Source organism: Athene cunicularia (genome assembly GCF_003259725.1).
Source record: "Athene cunicularia isolate RWA chromosome 2 unlocalized genomic scaffold, athCun1 chr2_part1, whole genome shotgun sequence".
In the NCBI taxonomy this organism is placed as follows: domain Eukaryota; kingdom Metazoa; phylum Chordata; class Aves; order Strigiformes; family Strigidae; genus Athene; species Athene cunicularia.
In genome coordinates, this window is record NW_020799095.1 from 54,996,901 (window position 1) to 55,009,059 (window position 12,159).

The window sequence follows — 12,159 nt, forward strand, 5'->3', positions numbered from 1 at the left end:
TAACAAAGAAAAATCCTTGTGCAGAGCAAAGACTGAAACTCTGGTGAAAGTGTAAAACCCACATTATGTTACTGTGGTAATAAAATCAAGAGATTCAGACCAAACTTTGCTGAAGAGAACTAGGTGTTTTGGTTTAACTGCTTTATGATGAGGTTTTTTATGGTTTTGTGTACACAAACATAACATATACTGATGTAACTACTATACTGCAAGGATCATGCAAATAGGAATGTGAATGTTTTGCAAAATACCATCTAGATACCTGCTAGTACTTACATTATTATTATTATTATTACTACCACAATCTTCTAGTATCATATACTGTTTTGAAATCACTTTCTGTTAACCACTTTGATTCTACAGAGTATTTGCAATCAGAATTTTTTTATGAGTCTTATCTGCTGTGATAGTCTGTAGAGAGTAGCTGGTCATGGGGTGCTAGATGTCCTCACTAGCAAGAGCAGAGCAGATCTAACTTAGAGTTTGCATGCCCTTGATTGCTTCATTTAAGGGCCTGATCCAAATTGTTCTGCAAGATCCACGCTGGCCTCCTCTAACTTACTTTGTGTTTGCATCACGGAATTTTTAATGTGCCACCTATTTTCTTCCAGTGCCCCATACTAGCCCCACGTTTCAAAATATGGAATGCTGGTCAGGCCTAATGCTGTTTCTCAGTGTAAGTCACTGCAGTAGTTGCCAGAGGATGTTATGACAGTGCCCTCAGGAGGTGAGGTTGTCTGTGAGACTGTTACAAAGTACTCTGAAAAAGTTTGAAAACCTCAGGAAGTAAACTCTGCCTTTTGGGCTGGTGTGTGTTTCAAAGTCGGCAGGATTGCAGCCTGCCAGCAGGATAGATGGCACATGCAAAGGGAAAAAAAAAAAAGCATTAAAACCTTTTCAGCCACAGGATCATAAGGGGAATATTAGCAGTATTACTCATAAAAAGCATTAAAATATTGTTAACTGTATCATCCATGTATTTTCTGTTATGGCTATAGCTAATCAGGTGCAGCTACAGCTGAAGTGTTTAAGACATGTAACTGTATGTGCTGAAATAAATGGCATATGGTGCAACGTTAAACTTCTAACATAAAGCACTAATTTTAGCAACAGCGGTTCAACAGTTAATCTACGTTATATCACAAGATGTATTAGTTCAGTTTTGCGTTTATGTTTTTCACTGTGTTACACTTGTCTATAAATGAATCTGTAATGGCAAAGTAAGGGCCAAAACACTTCCTTATATGAGTTCCCAATTAAATGTAAATACTCACTTGAGTAAAATTCCATCTATGCATTTGGTGGACCCATGCCCTCATCTGCAGCTAGACAGTGATCATGATGCACATGTGAAAAACTGGAGCCCATTCTACTACCACTGAATTTAACAGCAAGACTCCCTGTGCCATCAACATAAAAGATAGATTACTTAATTTCCTTCCATTGCAGTCTTCCTATGAAAGTTGTTGCTGGGTTGTTTTTTTTTTTTCTTGTTTTCAAGAGTCTAGTATAGTTGACACAATGCTGAACAGAAGATGCTTTTTGTTCACCAGGACACGTGACCTGAACTAAACACACTGAAACCAGCAACTCAGGATAGGTTTGTTTGCAAACTGAAGGGACCTTCCTGCCTGTAGTTTTGTTGATAATATTTCTGCTCACTCACTTGTCAAGTCTGCATTCTTATCAGCTGCTATAAAACACACAAGTTCTGATCTGTAATGGTTGTATCTATTTGGACAAGAGCCCTGAGGACAGGAGGATCCTGTTGTGGGTTTGGGGTTTTTTTTCACCTTGCAGTTGCTTTGAATTATTTGTAACTGACTATGGAAATATGATCCCCTAAGAATGTAGATAAATGCATTATTGATAGGTATGTATAAAGTATCTCTATATTCCTCTGCACTCTGGCTGCTATGAATTTCACACCATTATTCCCAGACAAAAATGTTAGGAGGAAAGTAAGGCTGAAGTAACTTGAAAGAATAACAGCAGCGTTTCCAAACCAACCATTCTGATGCAGGAAATTCAGAATTAAACAGAAGAAAATCCAAATAGCTTCATAGATACAATTAAAATACCTAATCAGCTTGCTCCCTTTTTGATGCCATGTGATAACTGTAGGATGTGATAGAAGTAAACAATTTTGCCATTTCAGTTTATATGATATCATTTATATCATATCATTTAGATATGATCAAAAACCACCTTTGACTTCAAAGTATTTGCATCATGTTTCACAGTATCAGTTCAGTTTCTCTATGGACTATAAACATGCTCCTGCTTTGTGCTTTTAGCTATATAACTGTAATTTAACCAAAAGTGCTGAAAATTGAATGATTCCTGATCAGCCGAAAGGGGGAAATGAATTCCTAAGTGGGAACTGCAGTGGAGTCAACAGATTTCCCAGGTCTCATGCCAACAAGATTTTCTTGTGGGTTTTCTAGATCATGTTAAACTCCTCATTGTGTTAGAATTTGTCCCAAAGAACACGAAGTTAAAAATGAGCAGAAATTCAAAATATAGCCATATTTGTCCCTGAGAATTTGTGCTTTTTTTTTCTACTTTTGATACTATTCCTGCCACAGGTCTTGTCTCAAGGTTTACCAGGGAATTGTATCCAAAAGTATATTTGCAACAATATTGCTCATTTGTAGCTAGTCATGCATAACCACAATCAATTAGTACCTATGAAAAATGCTAAACTGGGAAATGCTGTTAGAAAGAAAAAAAAAAAAAGTACAGATTGTAGGATTGTCATTGTACTGTTCACTTATACTCAGTATTTTGCAGAGATTGTGCAGAAATGAATGTACATTTAAATTATATGCAGTTATACTCAGTGAAAAGTTCAATAGAAAAGACTTTTCTCATACTCACCCATTTCTATTTCTTCTGTTTCCTACACTCATTAAAAAACTGTCTCCAGTGGTGCAACAGCCACAGCAACTGGCCACCCCTCTGACCTGCAGGTAGTAAGCGATGGTAAGAAGCTTCACTGAGATGGGAAATGGACGAGATCCCACATCCTCTGCTCCTAAAGGCAACGTCCTTGTTGGTGGGGCTACAGCAGAGGGAGGTATGCAGAGGGGTGCATTGAGGATGCACCATCCATTGAGGATCCCATCCCTGAGGATGGGATATTAGCTATGTGCTACGTACTTCTGAATCCTATACTAAAGCTAAAGTGGAAAAATGTCATTAAGTAATTAAAGAGGAGTAAGAACATCTTTAGTTTCTATGTTTTCACAGGCAGATCTTCTGTAAACTTGTCATGTTTATACCTAACATGAGCATCATGTATCAAAACTCCAAGCCACCCAGAAAATTTAACTTGTCAATCAACATTGCAAGTGAGGAAAAAGTTTCCATAACCCAATACACTACAATAATGTTTACTCACATACATAGGCACAGTCCCAGCATTACTCTTCAAAAACAGCTTAAAGGCCTTTTTATCTTCATGTTAATGAAACTACCTATGCCACTGCACCCGTAATATCTATAAATTGACCACATATTTCATATTAGTTTAAGCAGCTATATCCCATTTAAATTGGCATTTTTGGTAATGGCATTTTAGCCTCTCCTTTGAGTGATATAGCATGGCCTGTATTATGCATAGAATTAGCATGGATTATTGCAATTCCTTTTCTAGAAAGGAATTATTTTCTTCAAAGCTCGTCTGTATTAAACTTACCACCTACCTTTTCATGAGGGGCTGATGGGCTTGATCTGGTTATGAATTGCTTACAGTGTCTGCTCCTTCAGTATCTTGTGTTTGTTTTATTATATTTAGGAGTCTGAGTGCATCCTTTCCTCTGCCACAGAACTTGATGCTAGGCAATGACTTAAACCAAACTTTTTAATAATATGCACTTCATCTTCCAAATGCCAGACAGTCATGTGTGACTTGCTGAACTGCTGAGCTCTCGCATCAGTATTTGGAGTCCATGGGAGTATACGTAGGATGGATTCCTCTGTAAATGAATAAAAAAATATAACTTTCTGGTGCTCCAATTTAGACAACACTGGTGACCTTAATCTCCACGTCTTTATTAAACAAGTCTCTCTAAACACAATTCTTTCACCTGATAGGGTACTTATATATTTAATTAACAAATGTGACTCAGATAATGAATAGGTAAGTGTTAGGGGAAAACCCTGCTAGAAATTAGTGCTCCCATCATCAGTGCTGTGTGTGGCAAATTAGGAGCAGACTCTTCAGGAAATGGGGACAAAAAGACTGAATTGCTGCTCATGGAGAGTTTATCTTGAGCACAGAGTAAGTGTTGGACCCCATGCTGTTGGTTCTTCTGCTCATCTCAGCATCTGCCCATTTTGTAAAGCAACTTTCTTGTCACGATCTCTCTGCTCACTCAAGCCACCTATCCCTCGGCTTCCAACTCCTTCCTAACAGCTCTGCATTAATACCACTTCCCACTGTAGGTCCCAGTCTTGGCTAGTCAATACTAATCCTCTCCAAATAGACTTTTTTTTTTTTTTTTTTTTTTTTTTTTTTTTTTTTTTTTTTTTTTCTTGCTGTCCTACTTTACACTCCCCTTCCTGCCCTCCAGTTGAGCTTTTGTTTCCAGTTGCTTGGCATCAGCCTGGTTCTTTATTGTTCCAGTCTGGTCTTCAAAGTCTAGGCAGCTCCACGCACCCAAATGTGGGTGGATTTTCACAGAGAGAGCAATAGGCACATCTCCCAGGGAGAATGCGTCCTTCATTGTTCTCCATCTCTACTGAGTTCTTCAAGGCACATAGGCACAAGAACATTTCCCATATTTTTAAACAGGGGTAAGGCCAAGAGCTTACAAACAATGGGATAAACCCAATAATCAATAAAAACAACAATAGAAACAAGGAGGGAAAGAAATTTCCTGATGAAAATGCCCTGTGTGGAAAATACCAGCTGAGTGGTTAAAATCTGACAGGATTGTAAGCATCAGAGAACAAGGTCATGAAATGAAAAGTTCTGAGAAGCTTTACCAGAATTACCTGCATATACTTCCTATGCCTATGCCACAGATTTGTATGTGTTTACCTTCATGTAACTGGGAAAACAATTTTTTTTTTTTTTTTTTTTTTTTTTTTTTTTTTAAGAGCAATAACAACATCCTAATACTGTATTTGGGAAATATATATACATAACTTGGGGGAATTTTGAGGAGGACCTGGGGGACCCAGAGACTCTTGACAGGTACATACTTCTGAACAGATAGTTTACCTTATTTGCAAATGAGTAGTCCACTTTCTTCAACAATTTCTGTGCATTCATAAAAATAGGCTGAAAAATATTTGCATTATTATATATTTAGTCACAATACCTATCAAGAAAAAACAATGTCACTGTGCAGAGCACTGTATGAAGGGAAAACAAAAGATCTACACTTTGGAGTTGATTTTTATCTGACAGAAGAACAGTCACTAACCATTCCAGAAAGCAATGTGCCGTTTTGAGATATTCAGAGAAGATCATTTTTAGAAAACAGAAAAAATAAAGCTGTAAACTGTAAGCTGAAAGATTCACATTATATATGCAACCCAGTTTTTGAACAACCTCATTAAAATTCTCTTATCTATTTTTATCAAAAATGCAAATATGCTTGTAGTGATGAATTGATAATTGCATTTAGAAGAAAGTTTATTTCTCCCCCCAGAAATATAACTGTGGTGTCAGACCCTGATTAGGTGTTAGAAAAATTAAAGACTTTAAAAATAATAATAATTAAAAAAATCAAACCAGTAACTCTTGGAGCATTCCTAACTTTACATGTAGCAGAATGTAATTTAATTTACATACAAGTCTTGAACAGACTCCCATCTGCCAGCACCATTTTTTAAAGTTCCTTGTGTTTTCTACAAAGATTGAAGAATTTATCAGGCCTGGGTTGGAGTGACTTCTAGAAATGAGGTAGCCAATATTATGTATATTGATCAGTGGTCACTTATATATGATGCAAAGCAACCTTTCATGCTCATGTAACAATATACCATGTGTACAAAGAAGTTTCTGAATTTTAATTTAAACAACTCACAGAAAGTTGCTAATTTCCATTACCCACAGAGAGAACATTGCATTTTTAAGAGACAGATTTCAAATAAGAAAATCTAGAAAATAATCTAATGTATATTGGAATATCGGAAGTAGAGAAACTTGTTGGTTTAGACAGACATACAATTTGCACCAGAAAAATTTGTGGATATTCCTATTATGTGTGTTTAGTTTTTTAAATTATTGTAGCTGTAAAGGTTGGCCTGGTTCTTTGTTTGTTTGTTGTTGTTGGTTTTCTTTTTAAAAAAAGGTGATTATGAAATGCATCAGGGCTGTGAGCTCATTAAAATTCCTTCACAATCCAGGTTTAGTCAATATTGTTGTATCTGCCTTAGGAAACTATTTAAATGAGTGATCTTAAACTGAAGTTAGATGAAGGAACATGGTGGATTTTGCACAATTAGGAATTCAGTTTTCAATGATGAAGGACAAATATCTAGTTATTTAGAAGCTCCTGTCACTGAGTTTCATAATACTATGATATAGTTACTCTTTCCCCCCATCTTTAAGGGTGTATTGCCATTTGCAAAGAATTTTCATGTAATATTCCTCCCTACTCCCAAATATGTTTATTCAGTTTTTTGACAATTAATCTATATAGACACTGCAGAAGCTATTGAAACTCTGTGTAACAGCTTCCCAAATATAACATTTTCCTGTTGGATTAAAATGTAGTCCACCTACTTCAAAAATCACCACATCCAAATGACAGACAGAAGGACCTGACAGAAATTCAGACTAGGCTGACATAAAGATCTATCAGGAGTCCTGGGTTATTGACTCTTCTTCGTTATATTTTTCATGATATTTCATTATATTTTCCACATTTGATGATGGCCACTTAGAGCCTTCCTACTAATTTAATTTTTTGAAGCTCAGTTTCCTAGTTAAATCATGAATCCTTTCAGTGTTGGAAAACTACTTGAAGCATAACTTTCGATCTTGCCCGTCCCTTTGTATCACAGCAGAGACATGAAAAGGTCTTAAGTAAAACCTGGAGATTATAAATTTAGATAAACTCTAACTATAGTAAAGGGAGTGGAGCATGGGGTGCAGGATTGAGGCATGAAGCAGAAGTTAGAAGGGATGGGACTAAAATCTGATCTTCTTCATTGCTTCTGAAGAATAATCCTTGGCAAGGTACTCTACCTACTATAACTGAAATCGTCTCTTTGAATCTCTGATGATCTTCTAGTTTCTGCTCACGACCTCTTCACCATCAGCAAAGGTGTAAAACTTCACCAAGAGACACCTTTGCTTTCATCTACCTGAGTTCTACTGAGCACTGATTGTACCAAATGTGTTAAATTTCTTCCCATATTGCAGCTTCATTTTCATTGTGCATAACCTTCAGAAACACACAATGACCTGGCATTCAGAGTAATTTTTCTTTGTTTTTCCTCCCTGGAAATTGTAGTTTCACTTTCAAAAGCTAAATCAAGAGCTATTAATTTACAAGAGTTAGTAAAACTTTACCGAGTCCCACCTGCTGACTGGGTGCTATTGGGATGGGCAGACTGAACTTCACAGAGGGGAAACACATTCCTCAGCAGTCCCTTGTCACTTGTTCAACAGGCAAGGCATGATGTCCTCCTAAGAGCTACATATGAGGAGAAATAACAATTCATTATCAGAAAAGCGTCCTTCTAAACCAGACCATAACACTGTTAAAAAACTTGTCTGTACTTTTTAACTTCTGCTTGGGGAGTAAAGGAAAAAAAGGTGAAAATTGGCAGCTGTTTCCTAAGTGTCATGGCTAGTGTCTGAGTGGCAACTTCAGACATAAAGAATTTGAAATTGTTTTCTTCATGATGTGAGCTCCTTTTATTCTTAAAAACTTACTGAGGTCTTCAGGCTTGCAGCTTCAGTTAGCTGTTAGTTGCAAAAGATACTGAATACAGTAACTAGTAACTATAAGTAAAAAGGTGCTAAAAAAGGAAGAAAGAAAAGCAGTTTCATTTTAAAAAGAACTAACGTGACTTAAAGTATGAATTAAAGTATGAAAATTGACTTTCAAATTTTTAACTATTTTGCATTATTTTTACTACATCTTTGCGTAACTTGATTTTGGTCAGCAACAAAACTGGGAAAATATAGAAATGGTTATGTTTTCCTGTTTATCTATATTTTTCCAATTTGCTTCTGTGGCCATTAGGACTATTGTATTTTTTCAGCAAATGGAGTGAGGCCTCTTACAGCCAGCCCACATAATGGTACTTCTCCTTGAGGAGCAAGGCGGGGAGGTTGTATGTGACCTTTTCCTCTACATGGTACAGCCAGAATTCTCCAGTTTCTGGTCAAGTACAGTTACCTATGTGATTTCTCATATACTGTTATGTTTTGACATATTTTCATAATACTTGATGAGCAAGTACCAACTATAAACTAATACCTATGCACACTGCAGTTGATAATACAGTTTCTTCCATAATAAATCTTTTGTAAGTGGGCTTACAGAGAATACAAATAATAAATGACTTATGATAAAAAATACATTTACAATTATATACTTATGTGTACACATACAAATAATAATTTTTAACAGTACTTTAAACTGTGCATATGCGATCACTTTGTTTTCAACAGAGTTCTGTCACTGTTTATGTCTTAACACTGATAGGGGAATACCTCTATTTTGCCTTTGCAATGTTTTGTGTTTCTTTCTGCTGCTTGGCTTTGCTGATGAGGGAACGTAGATTAGTTTTTAAATAGCTGTAATTCTTCAGATGGCATAATGGTATACCACAGACCTGAATTTCAACAGCCACTACAGTGTTGGGTGAACCATATTTATTATCTATTAATAGTGAGATGATTACAGGCATCAGAAGCTGCACAAGAAGACTCTAAGAACTGCTTTAATGTTGGGTCTCTAGGCTAAACTCCTGACTGCAGCCTCAGCAAATTCCTTCTGTGTTTGTGGAAATTAGTTTCATAACATTTTCCTTATTTTCTTTGGACACCCTTCCTTAATTTCAAGTTATTCTTCTAACTCAAATATGTTTGGTTTATGTTTGCTTCTTTCTATTTGATATTCAGATTCCATCTTACCATGGTGATCATCAGGCTTTTTCTTTGTCCTAACACTGTTTTATACTAGTAGCAAATGCTCATCTGAGGAACTCAGGAGACAAATTTGGCTAGGTTGGTATAAACAAATAGGCAGACATTATTTTCCAGCTGTCTCCCATTGCTGTCCACACATGCTGATAAAACTGTTGTCTAGAACTTTAAAGACTCAAAGAAGACAAAATAAAAGTAGTAAAAAGATACCCTATAAAACCCAAGAAAATCAGCATGTGACAAATTGCATCTTTCCATTAAAAAGAATTAGCTTCCAACCACTGAAGTATCTACAATGTGATACCTATTTATCAAGTTAAATTGTTTTCTTATTGCAAAGCACAAACTTAATTACAGAGATCATTTACATATGGATGGCATTTGCTTAAGCAATATTTCTAACACCGTATGCATAAATATGATTTAATTTCTATTTTTTTTTTAACCCCATGCTTTCAGAAAATAGGCAAACTTAATGCCAGAAACAATCTCCTGGATGATCAAAATGCAGTCCTTTACTTATCCAGGGAACCATGTCTGTAGCATTTTCCACAAACTTCACAATCTTCATCATTAAATAGCTTGAATCGTTATGATTTTGTCCCCGCCATTTTTATTAAAAAACTACTCTAGAACCTAACCATTTTTAGGGTCAGAAACCATCTAATTTCCAGCTTAAATTTGTTCATGGCCAAATTGCACTCACTTGTTCTTGTGTCAACATTGTCTGCTAGAGTAAATAATTCTTTTCCTTGCCTACTGTTTACCACTCTATTGTGTTTTTAGAGGATAATTATTTCCTGTATCAGGTTTTGTTTCTGCTAGACTAAACAAGCAAAAATTTTGTAGCCTTGCTCTTAAAATGACTTGTCTCTGGTAATCTCTGCAGCTCTTTTCTTTACCTGTTTCTTCTTCCATGAACATGATGAAAAAAATCTGTGTGAGATCTCACAGGTGCCTTAAGCAATAGCACATTTATTTTCCTTTTCCCTGTTAAGAAATAGTTAAACTGGTTCATTCTCAGATGGCATTTGCTTTTCCATAGTTGTATCCCACTGCCAACTTATAATAACCTTGCAGTCAGCTAATATGCATATGTAGATCCACCTCCTATGATGTTTACAACTGACATGCTCCTAGTTTACAGCAGATTTTTTTGTTAATCCTCAAATGCATGTCTCCTCTGCCAACACTACATGTTTAAGAGTGAATTTAGCAGTGTGTATTTTTAATGTGTTTTTTCCAAGGGTAACACATGCTTTGGATAAATTGATGGCAAAGATAACAGAAAAGTTAAAAGGAATAATATTGGGAGACAAAGGGAGGTACACAGCACACTGACAGCACCGGGCGCAATATATTAAGGAATAAATTTTCACAAGTGCTCCAGTGTAATATGATAGAACATAAAGGTTTGGGTGTGGTATGGTGTCTGCAGTACCTTAGGAAATTCCGTTTTGGTCCTGTCTACTCACAGCTGCTTGAGTATTGCATTTTAATTGGGGAAAAGATTTCTTGGATGCATTAGAGCAGGAGCTCCCAGATCCTTTCAAGGTGGCATAAAAGGAGCATGGGGGGACGTGCTGAGAAGAAGCTGGGGAAAAGTTTTCTGGGTTGCATTTGCTGCCCAAGCAGCCAAATGTTTTTTCTGGTGTGTATCTGGAGCTCTGCACGCAGCTGGCAGCTACCGTGTCTACCACAGTAACAGAGAAGAAAACAATGGTGTAATCTAAAGCAAATTATTTTGGACAATCTCTGTATTAGAGTGCTCTGTATTGCTATTATTATTCACAGGCCACTCCATAGAAATCACACCACTGTAGACCTGTCTTTTTACTTGGTTTTGCTTATTTTTTAAAGTTTGCATAACAATTAAAGACTTGAGACTTTACAGAGTCCGTATCTTTGAAGCAGCGGGGCAATATTTTCTTTACATGAGCATTTCAAAATAACTAGCATTATTACATCAATACTTGTAGAGCTGTTCACAGTAAAAAAGCTTTGATGCTACCTGGTTGTGAAGGTTACATTTTAAGCACCATACATTTTGGAATGAAGAATACATAACTCTTAGGTTTTAAAAGACATTGACATTTTCAGAAGCATGTTAATCATTTTGGACTGAAAGTTCAACTAGCTAGGAATTTGGAAACTTTCAATCCTTAAGAAAAGGATTGAAATTTCTTTATTTTGCCATGGAAGCCAGCAATTTATAAAACACCTTTACTTGTGTAGAGAGCAGAAGACTAGTGTATTCCCACACATGCTAGCAAGAGCTTCACCATTTATTAGAAAGATGAACTAGGTTTTTGAGGGATTTTTTTAGAGGAAGAGAGATTATTTGAAAATCATATGATAGATTTTAAAAATACATATTTTGCATAAGAGCATTGGGATGAGAAAATTTATTCAAAAGAGTTATCTGCTAGGGCATGCAGCTTTACAAAATTATTGAGAAATAGTTTTTCAGTTCAAAATTTGACAGGAATCTGCTTATTGGGAGGGGAATCTGCAGCTATTCAGGATTATTTTATTAAGTTATTAGAAGGTAGTTTTACTTAATGTGCCCTCCTTGACTATTGCTATATAATACCTTCTTTGATGTTGAAGAGAACATATTAACTTATTAGTTATGTTTAATATGTTGTATTCTGTTTAGGGCATCCACGTGGAGCTGATAGCTGTGGACTAATGACTGCTGTACTAAGCAGGTAAGCTTTGAATATCTTTCAGTGGTAACATAATGGCTTTCACCAAAGGAGGAAGAAGTCAATATTTTTTATTTTAAGATGAGTTTGGAAGGCTTTGATTTTATAAATCCCAAGATCTGCAACTTAAGTAAACCTAGCATATGCAAATAGTGGCTTCAAAAAGTAAATGAATTGGTATTTCTGTCAAAGAGTTTATTTCTCTTGACCCATAATTCACTATCTTTTCAGAAATATTTGAGACATGTTCAGACATCAGAAACTCACAGGCCTCCACTGCAGCAGGGTGCAACCAAATGATCATTTTGACTTGACAAGATTAATTTCAAA

At 36.1% G+C, this 12,159-nt stretch overlaps 1 long non-coding RNA gene across 1 annotated transcript; it reads right to left on the reverse strand.

Annotated features, from left to right (window-relative positions):
• Positions 1 to 1,792: 1,792 nt before the first annotated feature.
• Positions 1,793 to 11,824, reverse strand: LOC113476337. Its single transcript, XR_003397712.1, has 2 exons — positions 7,545 to 11,824; positions 1,793 to 3,980 (listed from the first exon to the last, which is right to left on the reverse strand). It is a non-coding gene; the product is annotated as an uncharacterized LOC113476337 (long non-coding RNA).
• Positions 11,825 to 12,159: the final 335 nt, after the last annotated feature.